The 16,377-nt window shown below is 42.8% G+C and overlaps 8 non-coding genes across 8 annotated transcripts; all 8 read right to left on the reverse strand.

The window, feature by feature from the left end:
- Nucleotides 1–294: 294 nt before the first annotated feature.
- Nucleotides 295–374, reverse strand: TRNAS-AGA (transfer RNA serine (anticodon AGA)). Its single transcript has one exon. It is a non-coding gene; the product is annotated as a tRNA-Ser (tRNA).
- A 2,839-nt stretch (nt 375–3,213) lies between these two features.
- TRNAS-AGA (transfer RNA serine (anticodon AGA)) lies at nt 3,214–3,295 on the reverse strand. Its single transcript has one exon. It is a non-coding gene; the product is annotated as a tRNA-Ser (tRNA).
- Nucleotides 3,296–4,947: 1,652 nt separating this feature from the next.
- TRNAS-AGA (transfer RNA serine (anticodon AGA)) lies at nt 4,948–5,029 on the reverse strand. Its single transcript has one exon. It is a non-coding gene; the product is annotated as a tRNA-Ser (tRNA).
- Nucleotides 5,030–7,866: 2,837 nt separating this feature from the next.
- On the reverse strand, nt 7,867–7,948 carry TRNAS-AGA (transfer RNA serine (anticodon AGA)). Its single transcript has one exon. It is a non-coding gene; the product is annotated as a tRNA-Ser (tRNA).
- Nucleotides 7,949–9,596: 1,648 nt separating this feature from the next.
- On the reverse strand, nt 9,597–9,678 carry TRNAS-AGA (transfer RNA serine (anticodon AGA)). The gene has a single exon. It is a non-coding gene; the product is annotated as a tRNA-Ser (tRNA).
- Nucleotides 9,679–9,973: 295 nt separating this feature from the next.
- Nucleotides 9,974–10,045, reverse strand: TRNAH-GUG (transfer RNA histidin (anticodon GUG)). Its single transcript has one exon. It is a non-coding gene; the product is annotated as a tRNA-His (tRNA).
- A 1,285-nt stretch (nt 10,046–11,330) lies between these two features.
- TRNAS-AGA (transfer RNA serine (anticodon AGA)) lies at nt 11,331–11,412 on the reverse strand. The gene has a single exon. It is a non-coding gene; the product is annotated as a tRNA-Ser (tRNA).
- Nucleotides 11,413–12,909: 1,497 nt separating this feature from the next.
- Nucleotides 12,910–12,981, reverse strand: TRNAH-GUG (transfer RNA histidin (anticodon GUG)). The gene has a single exon. It is a non-coding gene; the product is annotated as a tRNA-His (tRNA).
- Nucleotides 12,982–16,377: the final 3,396 nt, after the last annotated feature.

The following is a 16,377-nucleotide window of genomic DNA, read 5'->3' on the forward strand; positions in this document are numbered from 1 at the left end:
TGCCTAATCCAGCAAGCACTTTTGTTTTATTTTTCTATTTGCTTCTTTTATTGGTAAAGTAAGTTTCAAGTGCATGAATGGTATGACTGAGAGAGCCAGGGTATAATAATTTCAAGTGTTTGCACCAGCGCTAATGTAGGACGAGAGTTATAGCAAAGATATGAAAGGGGTAGCGATAATAAATATGTGAAAGGGCAATAGTGACACCAAAATAATCCACCTATTTATAAAACTGACATGAAAGAAATTGTAAAGGTTAACTTCTGAAATTGTAGCCGATGTTAAAAATGTTCTCATTATTGGCAGGATTCGAACCTGCGCAGAGACCCAAATGGATTTCTAGTCCATCGCCTTAACCACTCGGCCACAACAACTGACTGCAAGTTTTGTGCAAATAATCTGTATGAAAGTTTTCAAGGTGTCCCACAGCAAATTCCTGGTATTCTGCAATGCACTTTTTAAAAATAATGTCTTTTTCAGCAGGCACATTCCCTCCTAAAAACAAAAATTGCATGAGTATATCTCTAGTTTGGAAAAGGATAGGCTTTCATGCATACTCTCATGTGGCACTCAAGTTTTTGGGACCCTATTGCACTCTGTTTTCGTGCTGCTTTTAGTCTATGGCCCATATTACAGAAGTCTACCATCTTTGAGTATTTGAGGCTCCTTTGTAAGTGCTTTATCTTTTTTACTTGAAGAGCTATATAATAAAGGGGTCAGGGAAAGATTGCATTTATGGAAGATAAAAGAAGGCACACTTGTCTCACCAAATGCCGTAGAGACACCTGATGTTTTACTCATGTTATCCTTAGTTTGTTTTTGTTAGACCTTGCATTCTTAAGGTGGCCTCAACCCTACCTTATTGCTTTTCACCTACTCATTTTGCTGTATCTTTTTGTTGGCCTTAGGACTCTGATCACTTTATCGCTACTAATTAGTGCTGAAGTGCACGTGCTTCTTCCCTAATCATGTGTGTAATTGGAGTATACCTGACTGACAGATTTAATTGACTTGAAAGCCCCTTGTAAAGTGGTATACCATATACCCAGGGACTGATTGTGCCGCCCAAAGAAGTAGCATTTCAAACCTGTCTCAAGCCTGCTACTGCAGTGCCTGTGCTGCAGTGTACTGCCACTTCGACTTGCCATTTAAAACTACTTGCCAAGCCTTAAACTCCAATTTTATTACATATAATTAACCAAAAGGTAGGCCCTAGGTAGTCCTAGGGGCATCATGCTATGTAAGTAAAAGGTAAGACATGTACTGTGGTAGTTTGCATGTCCTGGTAGTACCAAACAGTCTATTACATTTTTCACTACAGTGAGGTCTACCCCTCTCATAGGTTTACATTGGGTATTCCCTTATACTTTTTGGAAGGTAATTCCATATCAGAGAGGAGAAGCTTTATTTATTTATTGATAAATCCTATTTACTGGTGAGGTTGGATTTAACTTTACTATTTTATAAATGCCATTTTTAGAGAGTGAGCATTTCTCTGCACTTACTGCTCTATTTGCCTGAAAACCTGTCACCAATTGACGTCTGGATTGGGCTGCGAGACAGCTACATTTGTGCATTCCCTCTACACAGCCACAACACAGGTCACTCAACTGCAACTGCATTCTGATTGGCATGGGGAGAGCTCCATTCCCCCACCTCAAATAGGTTCAAGAACGATAATTTATGTCAGTAGGTACAATATAGCTACATCTTATAATCATGTGTGTTTAAATAATTTGTCGTTAGATCGTTTAAATATTTTAAAGGATCTGTTTTTAATAGACATTTTACAAAAACAACTGGTACATTTGGTAATTCTGTAAAAGAAAAACCCAACTGCCGTGACATTGACAACCACAATGCCGTGACTCCGATTCGAACCGAGGTTCCTGCGGCCACAACGCAGAGTACTAACCACTTTACGATCACAGCGAGCTACTTGGGCTCAATAACTTACAGTGACATGGAGAATTTATAATTCGGAACACTCAGGGAACTCCTGTGATAGGCTGAATGTGTTCATTGCTTCCTCATTCCTTATACAAAGGCTTTGTCTCCTCAGTGGTTGATAGGCTGAAACCGTTTCCTGGCCGCCTGCTTGTGAACTGCCAGAAGTCAAACATCACACATACACTTGCGGGCCTGTGATGGGACACCAATGCAGAGAAACACACCTGGCGCAGATCTTCTATTCTGTCTATGAGACCTGCATCTCCCCTGTACCTCCTCAAGCCATCTGTATGTGAAGCAAGAAAGAGTTAAAGAGCGGTCCATCTACACTTTTATAGGGAGAATGCTGCCGTGAGTTCCTCCCAGCTAATAACACAAACAGCAGTAAAGCATGATAACTACACAGTTAGGGGGGACTGCATGGTTAGGTTTTTGAGGAATTATTGAAACTGACCTCAGTGACCCATGATCAGAGCTGTGGCTAATGACTGCATGCCTAATTATGATGAAGCAAGCACCATGGCTCGTAGGGGCCCCACAACACGCTTTTCTTAGCTCAATTAAAGTATAAACCTCTGCCATATATGAGTGGTAAAGGCTTGTTAATTTGGTTGCTTTTCCAATTCACGTCTGACAACAAGATGAAGGAACATTGGGGCATCAGAAGCTTTGGAAAGTAGCCACCAACCTCAGAGAAAGAGAGAAAGAGGGAAAAGGCAGTATGAGGTGTGGAGAAAACAGCAGCAGGTACAAGGAGCTCAAATGAGATTAATGGCGCCTAAATAGAGCACGTAAAGGAACAGTTACAAATCTAAGACAAAGGAAAGAAAGACTAGGAAAAAAACACGGAAAGAGCCTGTAGATAAAATTCTCTTCCTGGGACAGCAGGCTAAGAGAAATTACACAGGGAGCAGTTAAGCTTGTAACACGGGGAGAATAGAAAAGAAAATGCAGTTTTATGAAGTGTGTTGCCTAATCCAGCAAGCACTTTTGTTTTATTTTTCTATTTGCTTCTTTTATTGGTAAAGTAAGTTTCAAGTGCATGAATGGTATGACTGAGAGAGCCAGGGTATAATAATTTGAAGTGTTTGCACCAGCGCTAATGTAGGACGAGAGTTATAGCAAAGATATGAAAGGGGTAGCGATAATAAATATGTGAAAGGGCAATAGTGACACCAAAATAAGCCACCTATTTATAAAACTGACATGGAAGAAATTCTAAAGGTTAGCTTCTGAAATTGTAGCCGATGTTAAAAAGTTTCTCGTTGTTGGCAGGATTCGAGCCTGCGCGGGGAGACCCCAATGGATTTCTAGTCCATCGCCTTAACCACTCGGCCACAACAACTGACTGTAAGTTTTGTGCAAATAATCTGCATGAAAGTTTTCAAGGTGTGCCACAGCAAATTCCTGATATCCTGCAATGCACTTTTTAAAAATAGTTTTTTTCAGCAGGCACATTCTCTCCTAAAAACAAAAATAAGGCTACATCTTATAATCATGTGTGTTTAAATAATTTGTCGTTAAATCGTTTAAATATTTTAAAGGATCTGTTTTTAATAGACATTTTACAAAAACAACTGGTACATTTGGTAATTCTGTAAAAGAAAAACCCAACTGCCGTGACATTGCCAACCACAATGCTGTGACTCGGTATCGAACCGAGGTTGCTGCAGCCACAACGCAGAGTACTAACCACTATACGATCACGGCGAGCTACTTGGGCTCAATAACATACAGTGACATGGAGAATTTATAATTCGAAACACTCAGGGAACTCCAGTGATAGGCTGAATGTGTTCATTGCTTTCTCATTCCTTATACAAAGGCTTTGTCTCCTCAGTGGTTGATAGGCTGAAACCGTTTCCTGGTTGCCTGCTTGTGAACTGCCAGAAGTCAAAGATCACACATACACTTGTTGGCCTGTGATGGGACACCAATGCAGAGAAACACACCTGGCGCAGATCTTCTATTCTGTCTATTAGACCTGCATCTCCCCTGTACCTCCTCAAGCCATCTGTATGTGAAGCAAGAAAAAATTAAGGAGCGGTCCATCTATACTTTTATAGGGAGGATGCTGCCGTGAGCTCCTCCCAGCTAATCACACAAACAGCAGTAAAGCAAGATAACTATACAGTTAGGGGGGACTGCATGGTTAGGTTTTTGAGGAATTATTGAAACTGACCTCAGTGACCCATGATCAGAGCTGTGGCTAATGACTGCGCGCCCAATTATGATGAAGCAAGCACCATGGCTCGTAGGGGCCCCACAACACGCTTTTCTTAGCTCATTGAATTAAAGTATAAACCTCTGCCATGTATGAGTGGTAAAGGCTGGTTAATTTGGTTGCTTTTCCAATTCACGTCTGACAACAAGATGAAGGAACATTGGGGCATCAGAAGCTTTGGAAAGTAGCCACCAAACCTCAGAGAAAGAGAGAAAGAGGGAAAAGGCAGTATGAGGTGTGGAGAAAACAGCAGCAGGTACAAGGAGCTCAAATGAGATTAATGGCGCCTAAATAGAGCACATAAAGGAACAGTTACAAATCTAAGAAAAGGGAAAGAAAGACTAGGAAAAAAACACGGAAAGAGCCTGTAGATAAAATTCTCTTCCTGGGACAGCAGGCTAAGAGAAATTACACAGGGAGCAGTTAAGCTTGTAACACGGGGAGAATAGAAAAGAAAATGCAGTTTTATGAAGTGTGTTTGCCTAATCCAGCAAGCACTTTTATTTTATTTTTCTATTTGCTTCTTTTATTGGTAAAGTAAGTTTCAAGTGCATGAATGGTATGACTGAGAGAGCCAGGGTATAATAATTTGAAGTGTTTGCACCAGCGCTAATGTAGGACGAGAGTTATAGCAAAGATATGAAAGGGGTAGCGATAATAAATATGTGAAAGGGCAATAGTGACACCAAAATAAGCCACCTATTTATAAAACTGACATGGAAGAAATTCTAAAGGTTAACTTCTGAAATTGTAGCCGATGTTAAAAAGTTTCTCGTTGTTGGCAGGATTCGAACCTGCGCGGGGAGACCCCAATGGATTTCTAGTCCATCGCCTTAACCACTCGGCCACAACAACTGACTGTAAGTTTTGTGCAAATAATCTGTATGAAAGTTTTCAAGGTGTCCCACAGCAAATTCCTGGTATTCTGCAATGCACTTTTTTAAAATAATGTATTTTTCAGCAGGCACATTCTCTCCTAAAAACAAAAATTGCATGAGTATATCTCTAGTTTGGAAAAGGATAGGCTTTCATGCATACTCTCATGTGGCACTCAAGTTTTTGGGACCCTATTGCACTCTGTTTTCGTGCTGTTTTTAGTCTATGGCCCATATTACAGAAGTCTACCATCTTTGAGTATTTGAGGCTCCTTTGTAAGTGCTTTATCTTTTTTACTTGAAGAGCTATATAATAAAGGGGTCAGGGAAAGGTTGCATTTATGGAAGATAAAAGAAGGCACACTTGTCTCACCAAATGCCGTAGAGAAACCTGATGTTTTACTCATGTTATCCTTAGTTTGTTTTTGTTAGACCTTGCATTCTTAAGGTGGCCTCAACCCTACCTTATTGCTTTTCACCTACGCATTTTGCTGTATCTTTTTATTGGCCTTAGGACTCTGATCACTTTATTGCTACTAATCAGTGCTGAAGTGAACGTGCTTCTTCCCTAATCATGTGTGTAATTGGAGTATACCTGACTGACAGATTTCATTGACTTGAAAGCCCCTTGTAAAGTGGTATACCATATACCCAGGAACTGATTGTGCCGCCCAAAAAAGTATCATTTCAAACCTGTCTCAAGCCTGCTACTGCAGTGCCTGTGCTGCAGTGTACTGCCACTTCGACTTGCCATTTAAAACTACTTGCCAAGCCTTAAACTCCAATTTAATTACATATAATTAACCAAAAGGTAGGCCCTAGGTAGTCCTAGGGGCATCATGCTATGTAAGTAAAAGGTAAGACATGTACTGTGGTAGTTTGCATGTCCTGGTAGTACAAAACAGTCTATTACATTTTTCACTACTGTGAGGTCTGCCCCTCTCGTAGGTTAGCATTGGGTATTCCCTTATACTTTTTGGGGGGTAATTCCATATCAGAGAGGAGAAGCTTTATTTATTTATTGATAAATCCTATTTACTGGTGAGGTTGGATTTAACTTTACTACTTTATAAATGCCATTTTTAGAGAGTGAGCATTTCTCTGCACTTACTGCTCTATTTGCCTGAAAACCTGTCTCCAATTGACGTCTGGATTGGGCTGCGAGACAGCTACATTTGTGCATTCCCTCTAGACAGCCACAATACAGGTCACTCAACTGCAACTGCATTCATCTGCATTCTGATTGGTATGGGGGAGAGCTCCATTCCCCCACCGCAAATAGGTTCAAGAACGATAATTTATGTTAGTAGGTACAATATAGCTACATCTTATAATCATGTGTGTTAAAATAATTTATCGTTAGATCGTTTAAATATTTTAAAGGATCTGTTTTTAATAGACATTTTACAAAAACAACTGGTACATTTGGTAATTCTGTAAAAGAAAAACCCAACTGCCGTGACATTGCCAAGACTCGGATTCGACCCAGGTTGCTGCGGCCACAACGCAGAGTACTAACCACTATACGATCACAGCGAGCTACTTGGGCTCAATAACATACAGTGACATGGAGAATTTATAATTCGGTACACTCAGGGAACTCCTGTGATAGGCTGAATGTGTTAATTGCTTCCTCATTCCTTATACAAAGGCTTTGTCTCCTCAGTGGTTGATAGGCTGAAACTGTTTCCTGGCCGCCTGCTTGTGAACTGCCAGGAGTCAAAGATCACACATACACTTGTGGGCCTGTGATGGGACACCAATGCAGAGAAACACACCTGGCGCAGATCTTCTATACTGTCTAGTAGACCTGCATCTCCCCTGTACCTCCTCAAGCCATCTGTATGTGAAGCAAGAAAGAGTTAAGGAGCGGTCCATCTACACTTTTATAGGGAGGATGCTGCCATGAGCTCCTCCCAGCTAATCACACAAACAGCAGTAAAGCAAGATAACTACACAGTTAGGGGGGACTGCATGGTTAGGTTTTTGAGGAATTATTGAAACTGACCTCAGTGACCCATGATCAGAGCTGTGGCTAATGACTGCGTGCCTAATTATGATGAAGCAAGCACCATGGCTCGTAGGGGCCCCACAACACGCTTTTCTTAGCTCAATTAAAGTATAAACCTCTGCCATATATGAGTGGTAAAGGCTTGTTAATTTGGTTGCTTTTCCAATTCACGTCTGACAACAAGATGAAGAAACATTGGGGCATCAGAAGCTTTGGAAAGTAGCCACCAACCTCAGAGAAAGAGAGAAAGAGGGAAAAGGCAGTATGAGGTGTGGAGAAAACAGCAGCAGGTACAAGGAGCTCAAATGAGATTAATGGCGCCTAAATAGAGCACGTAAAGGAACAGTTACAAATCTAAGAAAAAGGAAAGAAAGACTAGGAAAAAAACACGGAAAGAGCCTGTAGATAAAATTCTCTTCCTGGGACAGCAGGCTAAGAGAAATTACACAGGGAGCAGTTAAGCTTGTAACACGGGGAGAATAGAAAAGAAAATGCAGTTTTATGAAGTGTGTTGCCTAATCCAGCAAGCACTTTTGTTTTATTTTTCTATTTGCTTCTTTTATTGGTAAAGTAAGTTTCAAGTGCATGAATGGTATGACTGAGAGAGCCAGGGTATAATAATTTGAAGTGTTTGCACCAGCGCTAATGTAGGACGAGAGTTATAGCAAAGATATGAAAGGGGTAGCGATAATAAATATGTGAAAGGGCAATAGTGACACCAAAATAAGCCACCTATTTATAAAACTGACATGGAAGAAATTCTAAAGGTTAGCTTCTGAAATTGTAGCCGATGTTAAAAAGTTTCTCGTTGTTGGCAGGATTCGAACCTGCGTGGGGGGACCCCAATGGATTTCTAGTCCATCGCCTTAACCACTCGGCCACAACAACTGACTGCAAGTTTTGTGCAAATAATCTGTATGAAAGTTTTCAAGGTGTCCCACAGAAAGTTCCTGATATCCTACAATGCACTTTTTAAAAATAATGTTTTTTTCAGCAGGCACATTCTCTCCTAAAAACAAAAATAAGGCTACATCTTATAATCATGTGTGTTTAAATAATTTGTCGTTAGATCGTTTAAATATTTTAAAGGATCTGTTTTTAATAGACATTTTACAAAAACAACTGGTACATTTGGTAATTCTGCAAAAGAAAAACCCAACTGCCGTGACATTGCCAACCACAATGCCGTGACTCGGATCCGAACCGAGGTTGCTGCGGCCACAACACAGAGTACTAACCACTATACGATCACGGCTAGCTACTTGGGCTCAATAGCATACAGTGACATGGAGAATTTATAATTCGGAACACTCAGGGAACTCCTGTGATAGGCTGAATGTGTTCATTGCTTCCTCATTCCTTATACAAAGGCTTTGTCTCCTCAGTGGTTGAGAGGCTGAAACCGTTTCCTGGCCGCCTGCTTGTGAACTGCCAGAAGTCAAAGATCACACATACACTTGTGGGCCTGTGATGGGACACCAATGCAGAGAAACACACCTGGCGCAGATCTTCTATTCTGTCTATTAGACCTGCATCTCCCCTGTACCTCCTCAAGCCTTCTGTATGTGAAGCAAGAAAAAGTTCAGGAGCGGTCCATCTACACTTTTATAGGGAGGATGCTGCTGTGAGCTCCTCCCAGCTAATCACACAAACAGCAGTAAAGCAAGATAACTACACAGTTAGGGGGGACTGCATGGTTAGGTTTTTGAGGAATTATTGAAACTGACCTCAGTGACCCATGATCAGAGCTGTGGCTAATGACTGCGTGCCTAATTATGATGAAGCAAGCACCATGGCTCGTAGGGGCCCCACAACACGCTTTTCTTAGCTCAATTAAAGTATAAACCTCTGCCATATATGAGTGGTAAAGGCTTGTTAATTTGGTTGCTTTTCCAATTCACGTCTGACAACAAGATGAAGAAACATTGGGGCATCAGAAGCTTTGGAAAGTAGCCACCAACCTCAGAGAAAGAGAGAAAGAGGGAAAAGGCAGTATGAGGTGTGGAGAAAACAGCAGCAGGTACAAGGAGCTCAAATGAGATTAATGGCGCCTAAATAGAGCACGTAAAGGAACAGTTACAAATCTAAGAAAAAGGAAAGAAAGACTAGGAAAAAAACACGGAAAGAGCCTGTAGATAAAATTCTCTTCCTGGGACAGCAGGCTAAGAGAAATTACACAGGGAGCAGTTAAGCTTGTAACACGGGGAGAATAGAAAAGAAAATGCAGTTTTATGAAGTGTGTTGCCTAATCCAGCAAGCACTTTTGTTTTATTTTTCTATTTGCTTCTTTTATTGGTAAAGTAAGTTTCAAGTGCATGAATGGTATGACTGAGAGAGCCAGGGTATAATAATTTGAAGTGTTTGCACCAGCGCTAATGTAGGACGAGAGTTATAGCAAAGATATGAAAGGGGTAGCGATAATAAATATGTGAAAGGGCAATAGTGACACCAAAATAAGCCACCTATTTATAAAACTGACATGGAAGAAATTCTAAAGGTTAGCTTCTGAAATTGTAGCCGATGTTAAAAAGTTTCTCGTTGTTGGCAGGATTCGAACCTGCGTGGGGGGACCCCAATGGATTTCTAGTCCATCGCCTTAACCACTCGGCCACAACAACTGACTGCAAGTTTTGTGCAAATAATCTGTATGAAAGTTTTCAAGGTGTCCCACAGAAAGTTCCTGATATCCTACAATGCACTTTTTAAAAATAATGTTTTTTTCAGCAGGCACATTCTCTCCTAAAAACAAAAATAAGGCTACATCTTATAATCATGTGTGTTTAAATAATTTGTCGTTAGATCGTTTAAATATTTTAAAGGATCTGTTTTTAATAGACATTTTACAAAAACAACTGGTACATTTGGTAATTCTGTAAAAGAAAAACCCAACTGCCGTGACATTGCCAACCACAATGCCGTGACTCGGATTCGAACCGAGGTTTCTGCGGCCACAACGCAGAGTACTAACCACTATACGATCACGGCGAGCTACTTGGGCTCAATAACATACAGTGACATGGAGAATTTATAATTCGAAACACTCAGGGAACTCCTGTGATAGGCTGAATGTGTTCATTGCTTCCTCATTCCTTATACAAAGGCTTTGTCTCCTCAGTGGTTGATAGGCTGAAACCGTTTCCTGGCCGCCTGCTTGTGAACTGCCAGAAGTCAAAGATCACACATACACTTGTGGGCCTGTGATGGGACACCAATGCAGAGAAATACACCTGGCGCAGATCTTCCATTCTGTCTATTAGACCTGCATCTCCCCTGTACCTCCTCAAGCCATCTGTATATGAAGCAAGAAAAAGTTAAGGAGCGGTCCATCTATACTTTTATAGGGAGGATGCTGCCGTGAGCTCCTCCCAGCTAATCACACAAACAGCAGTAAAGCAAGATAACTATACAGTTAGGGGGGACTGCATGGTTAGGTTTTTGAGGAATTATTGAAACTGACCTCAGTGACCCATGATCAGAGCTGTGGCTAATGACTGCGCGCCCAATTATGATGAAGCAAGCACCATGGCTCATAGGGGCCCCACAACACGCTTTTCTTAGCTCATTGAATTAAAGTATAAACCTCTGCCATGTATGAGTGGTAAAGGCTTGTTAATTTGGTTGCTTTTCCAATTCACGTCTGACAACAAGATGAAGGAACATTGGGGCATCAGAAGCTTTGGAAAGTAGCCACCAACCTCAGAGAAAGAGAGAAAGAGGGAAAAGGCAGTATGAGGTGTGGAGAAAACAGCAGCAGGTACAAGGAGCTCAAATGAGATTAATGGCGCCTAAATAGAGCACGTAAAGGAACAGTTACAAATCTAAGAAAAAGGAAAGAAAGACTAGGAAAAAACACGGAAAGAGCCTGTAGATAAAATTCTCTTCCTGGGACAGCAGGCTAAGAGAAATTACACAGGGAGTAGTTAAGCTTGTAACACGGGGAGAATAGAAAAGAAAATGCAGTTTTATGAAGTGTGTTGGCCTAATCCAGCAAGCACTTTTATTTTTTTTTTCTATTTGCTTCTTTTATTGGTAAAGTAAGTTTCAAGTGCATGAATGGTATGACTGAGAGAGCCAGGGTATAATAATTTGAAGTGTTTGCACCAGCGCTAATGTAGGACGAGAGTTATAGCAAAGATATGAAAGGGGTAGGGATAATAAATATGTGAAAGGGCAATAGTGACACCAAAATAAGCCACCTATTTATAAAACTGACATGGAAGAAATTCTAAAGGTTAACTTCTGAAATTGTAGCCGATGTTAAAAAGTTTCTCGTTGTTGGCAGGATTCGAACCTGCGCGGGGAGACCCCAATGGATTTCTAGTCCATCGCCTTAACCACTCGGCCACAACAACTGACTGTAAGTTTTGTGCTAATAATCTGTATGAAAGTTTTCAAGGTGTCCCACAGCAAATTCCTGGTATTCTGCAATGCACTTTTTTTAAATAATGTATTTTTCAGCAGGCACATTCTCTCCTAAAAACAAAAATTGCATGAGTATATCTCTAGTTTGGAAAAGGATAGGCTTTCATTCATACTCTCATGTGGCACTCAAGTTTTTGGGACCCTATTGCACTCTGTTTTCGTGCTGCTTTTAGTCTATGGCCCATATTACAGAAGTCTACCATCTTTGAGTATTTGAGGCTCCTTTGTAAGTGCTTTATCTTTTTTACTTGACGAGCTATATAATAAAGGGGTCAGGGAAAGGTTGCATTTATGGAAGATAAAAGAAGGCACACTTGTCTCACCAAATGCCGTAGAGAAACCTGATGTTTTACTCATGTTATCCTTAGTTTGTTTTTGTTAGACCTTGCATTCTTAAGGTGGCCTCAACCCTACCTTATTGCTTTTCACCTACGCATTTTGCTGTATCTTTTTGTTGGCCTTAGGACTCTTATCACTTTATTGCTACTAATCAGTGCTGAAGTGAACGTGCTTCTTCCCAAATCATGTGTGTAATTGGAGTATACCTGACTGACAGATTTCATTGACTTGAAAGCCCCTTGTAAAGTGGTATACCATATACCCAGGAACTGATTGTGCCGCCCAAAAAAGTATCATTTCAAACCTGTCTCAAGCCTGCTACTGCAGTGCCTGTGCTGCAGTGTACTGCCACTTCGACTTGCCATTTAAAACTACTTGCCAAGCCTTAAACTCCAATTTTATTACATATAATTAACCAAAAGGTAGGCCCTAGGTAGTCCTAGGGGCATCATGCTATGTAAGTAAAAGGTAAGACATGTACTGTGGTAGTTTGCATGTCCTGGTAGTACAAAACAGTCTATTACATTTTTCACTACTGTGAGGTCTGCCCCTCTCGTAGGTTAGCATTGGGTATTCCCTTATACTTTTTGGGGGGTAATTCCATATCAGAGAGGAGAAGCTTTATTTATTTATTGATAAATCCTATTTACTGGTGAGGTTGGATTTAACTTTACTACTTTATAAATGCCATTTTTAGAGAGTGAGCATTTCTCTGCACTTACTGCTCTATTTGCCTGAAAACCTGTCTCCAATTGACGTCTGGATTGGGCTGCGAGACAGCTACATTTGTGCATTCCCTCTAGACAGCCACAATACAGGTCACTCAACTGCAACTGCATTCATCTGCATTCTGATTGGCATGGGGGAGAGCTCCATTCCCCCACCGCAAATAGGTTCAAGAACGATAATTTATGTCAGTAGGTACAATATAGCTACATCTTATAATCATGTGTGTTAAAATAATTTGTCGTTAGATCGTTTAAATATTTTAAAGGATCTGTTTTTAATAGACATTTTACAAAAACAACTGGTACATTTTGTAATTCTGTAAAAGAAAAACCCAACTGCCGTGACATTGCCAACCACAATGCCGTGACTCGGATTCGAACCAAGGTTGCTGCGGCCACAACGCAGAGTACTAACCACTATACGATCACGGCGAGCTACTTGGGCTCAATAACATACAGTGACATGGAGAATTTATAATTCGGTACACTCAGGGAACTCCTGTGATAGGCTGAATGTGTTAATTGCTTCCTCATTCCTTATACAAAGGCTTTGTCTCCTCAGTGGTTGATAGGCTGAAACTGTTTCCTGGCCGCCTGCTTGTGAACTGCCAGGAGTCAAAGATCACACATACACTTGTGGGCCTGTGATGGGATACCAATGCAGAGAAACACACCTGGCGCAGATCTTCTATACTGTCTAGTAGACCTGCATCTCCCCTGTACCTCCTCAAGCCATCTGTATGTGAAGCAAGAAAGAGTTAAGGAGCGGTCCATCTACACTTTTATAGGGAGGATGCTGCCGTGAGCTCCTCCCAGCTAATCACACAAACAGCAGTAAAGCAAGATAACTACACAGTTAGGGGGGACTGCATGGTTAGGTTTTTGAGGAATTATTGAAACTGACCTCAGTGACCCATGATCAGAGCTGTGGCTAATGACTGTGTGCCCAATTATGATGAAGCAAGCACCATGGCTCGTAGGGGCCCCACAACACGCTTTTCTTAGCTCAATTAAAGTATAAACCTCTGCCATATATGAGTGGTAAAGGCTTGTTAATTTGGTTGCTTTTCCAATTCACGTCTGACAACAAGATGAAGGAACATTGGGGCATCAGAAGCTTTGGAAAGTAGCCACCAACCTCAGAGAAAGAGAGAAAGAGGGAAAAGGCAGTATGAGGTGTGGAGAAAACAGCAGCAGGTACAAGGAGCTCAAATGAGATTAATGGCGCCTAAATAGAGCACGTAAAGGAACAGTTACAAATCTAAGAAAAGGGAAAGAAAGACTAGGAAAAAAACACGGAAAGAGCCTGTAGATAAAATTCTCTTCCTGGGACAGCAGACTAAGAGAAATTACACAGGGAGCAGTTAAGCTTGTAACACGGGGAGAATAGAAAAGAAAATGCAGTTTTATGAAGTGTGTTTGCCTAATCCAGCAAGCACTTTTGTTTTATTTTTCTATTTGCTTCTTTTATTGGTGACCGCCTGGACCCTCCTTCAGTCCGGTTGCTCCTCCACGCTCCTGTCTGCTATCACGCTGGTATCGTTTTGATCTCCTACCCTGCATTTGTAAAGCCCTCTGAACGCCTAGCGCTGCACGCATCTATTTATTTATTTAACTACTCTGCCGATCCATTAATTTACTCGCGCTGCACTGTTGAACAATTATTTATTAATTTTGTAGCGCGTCCTCGCTGAGTCTGTTACAGTGATTGCCGCTACACTGATATTGATTAGTGCGCTTTAGGCTCTATTATTACTCGCTTTGCATTTTCTGCCCCTGGCTGCGCTCGCCTTTGACCCTCCATTTTGTGTTTTTGTTGTTGTTTGGCCCCTGGTCAGCCCCTCCTCCCGCCACCGCCTCCCAGCTGCTGCCCCTCCCACCCACGATTAACTCCTGTACTCGCTCCTGAGCTCGCTGTGACCGCCTGGACCCTCCTTCAGTCCGGTTGCTCCTCCACGCTCCTGTCTGCTATCACGCTGGTATCGTTTTGATCTCCTACCCTGCATTTGTAAAGCCCTCTGAATGCCTAGCGCTGCACACATCTATTTATTTATTTAACTACAGCGCTGCTCTGCCGATCCATTAATTTACTCGCGCTGCACTGTTGAACAATTATTTATTAATTTTGTAGCGCGTCCTCGCCGAGTCTGTTACAGTGATTGCCGCTACACTGATATTGATTAGTGCGCTTTAGGCTCTATTATTACTCGCTTTGCATTTTCTGCCCCTGGCTGCGCTCGCCTTTGACCCTCCATTTTGTGTTTTTGTTGTTGTTTGGCCCCTGGTCAGCCCCTCCTCCCGCCACCGCCTCCCAGCTGCTGCCCCTCCCACCCACGATTAACTCCTGTACTCGCTCCTGAGCTCGCTGTGACCGCCTGGACCCTCCTTCAGTCCGGTTGCTCCTCCACGCTCCTGTCTGCTATCACGCTGGTATCGTTTTGATCTCCTACCCTGCATTTGTAAAGCCCTCTGAACGCCTAGCGCTGCACGCATCTATTTATTTATTTAACTACAGCTCTGCTCTGCCGATCCATTAATTTACTCGAGCTGCACTGTTGAACAATTATTTATTAATTTTGTAGCGCGTCCTCGCCGAGTCTGTTACAGTGATTGCCGCTACACTGATATTGATTAGTGCGCTTTAGGCTCTATTATTACTCGCTTTGCATTTTCTGCCCCTGGCTGCGCTCGCCTTTGACCCTCCATTTTGTGTTTTTGTTGTTGTTTGGCCCCTGGTCAGCCCCTCCTCCCACCACCGCCTCCCAGCTGCTGCCCCTCCCACCCTCCGCCCCCCCCACCATCCATTTATGGCCAAATGCTCCCACGCGCAGCGTCCACGCGATTCGGCCACGCCGAAGGTGCGCCAAAGGTAAGCCCGTCTACGCCCGTCCGCGCCTGGACCGCACCCAGCGCCAGACCCCCTGGCCCCCGTCCCGCCCAGCCCTCCCGCATTACCTACGCCGCCGCCACCCTCCTAGCCCTTAACCCTGGTCGAGCCCCCAACTGCGTCCAAGCAGCTCCTGGACACACCCATGGACCTTTCTCCTGCTACTCCTGCAAATTCAGCGGCACCGACTACATCTCCGCTACGACCACACCACAGATTCCCGACCCCAACCACCTACAATGCATCCTTCTCAACACCCGCTCGGTCCACAGACACGCCATTGACCTATGGAATCTACTAGACAACATCTCTCCAGACATCGCCTTCCTAACGGAAACATGGATGAACGCTTCCTCCGCCCCAGACATCACCATTGCCATCCCTGAAGACTATAAGATCACTCGCAAAGACCGTCCCGGCCACACAGGAGGAGGAATCGCTATCGTCCATAAGAAATCAATCCGCATCTCAACCTGCTCTGACACCAACCTCGCCAACTCCGAACACCTTCACTTCCAGATCCACATCGACCCCAAAACCACACTCAGAGGCACCCTCCTCTACAGACCACCAGGACCCCGCGCAAAATTCAGTGAGGACATCACGGACTTCATCACTCCACACCCGCTCCCCTCCAAAGACTACATCCTTCTGGGAGACCTCAATTTTCACCTTGAAAAGATCAACGACCGCAACACCACCACCCTCTTGGACAACCTCGCCAACCTCGGACTTAAACAACTGGTCACTTCCCCCACCCACATCGCAGGTCACACACTCGACCCCATCTTCACCTCCAGCAATCATGTCTCCTTCAGCCACACTACGGATCTCCTCTGGACTGACCACAGCTGCGTTCACTTCACCTACAACAAGCCGAAACCCATCAACCACCCCCAACCAACTCTGCAAAGAAACTGGAACAAGATTATCACCGACCA

Source organism: Lissotriton helveticus, chromosome 12 (genome assembly GCF_964261635.1).
Source record: "Lissotriton helveticus chromosome 12, aLisHel1.1, whole genome shotgun sequence".
Lineage (NCBI taxonomy): Eukaryota > Metazoa > Chordata > Amphibia > Caudata > Salamandridae > Lissotriton > Lissotriton helveticus.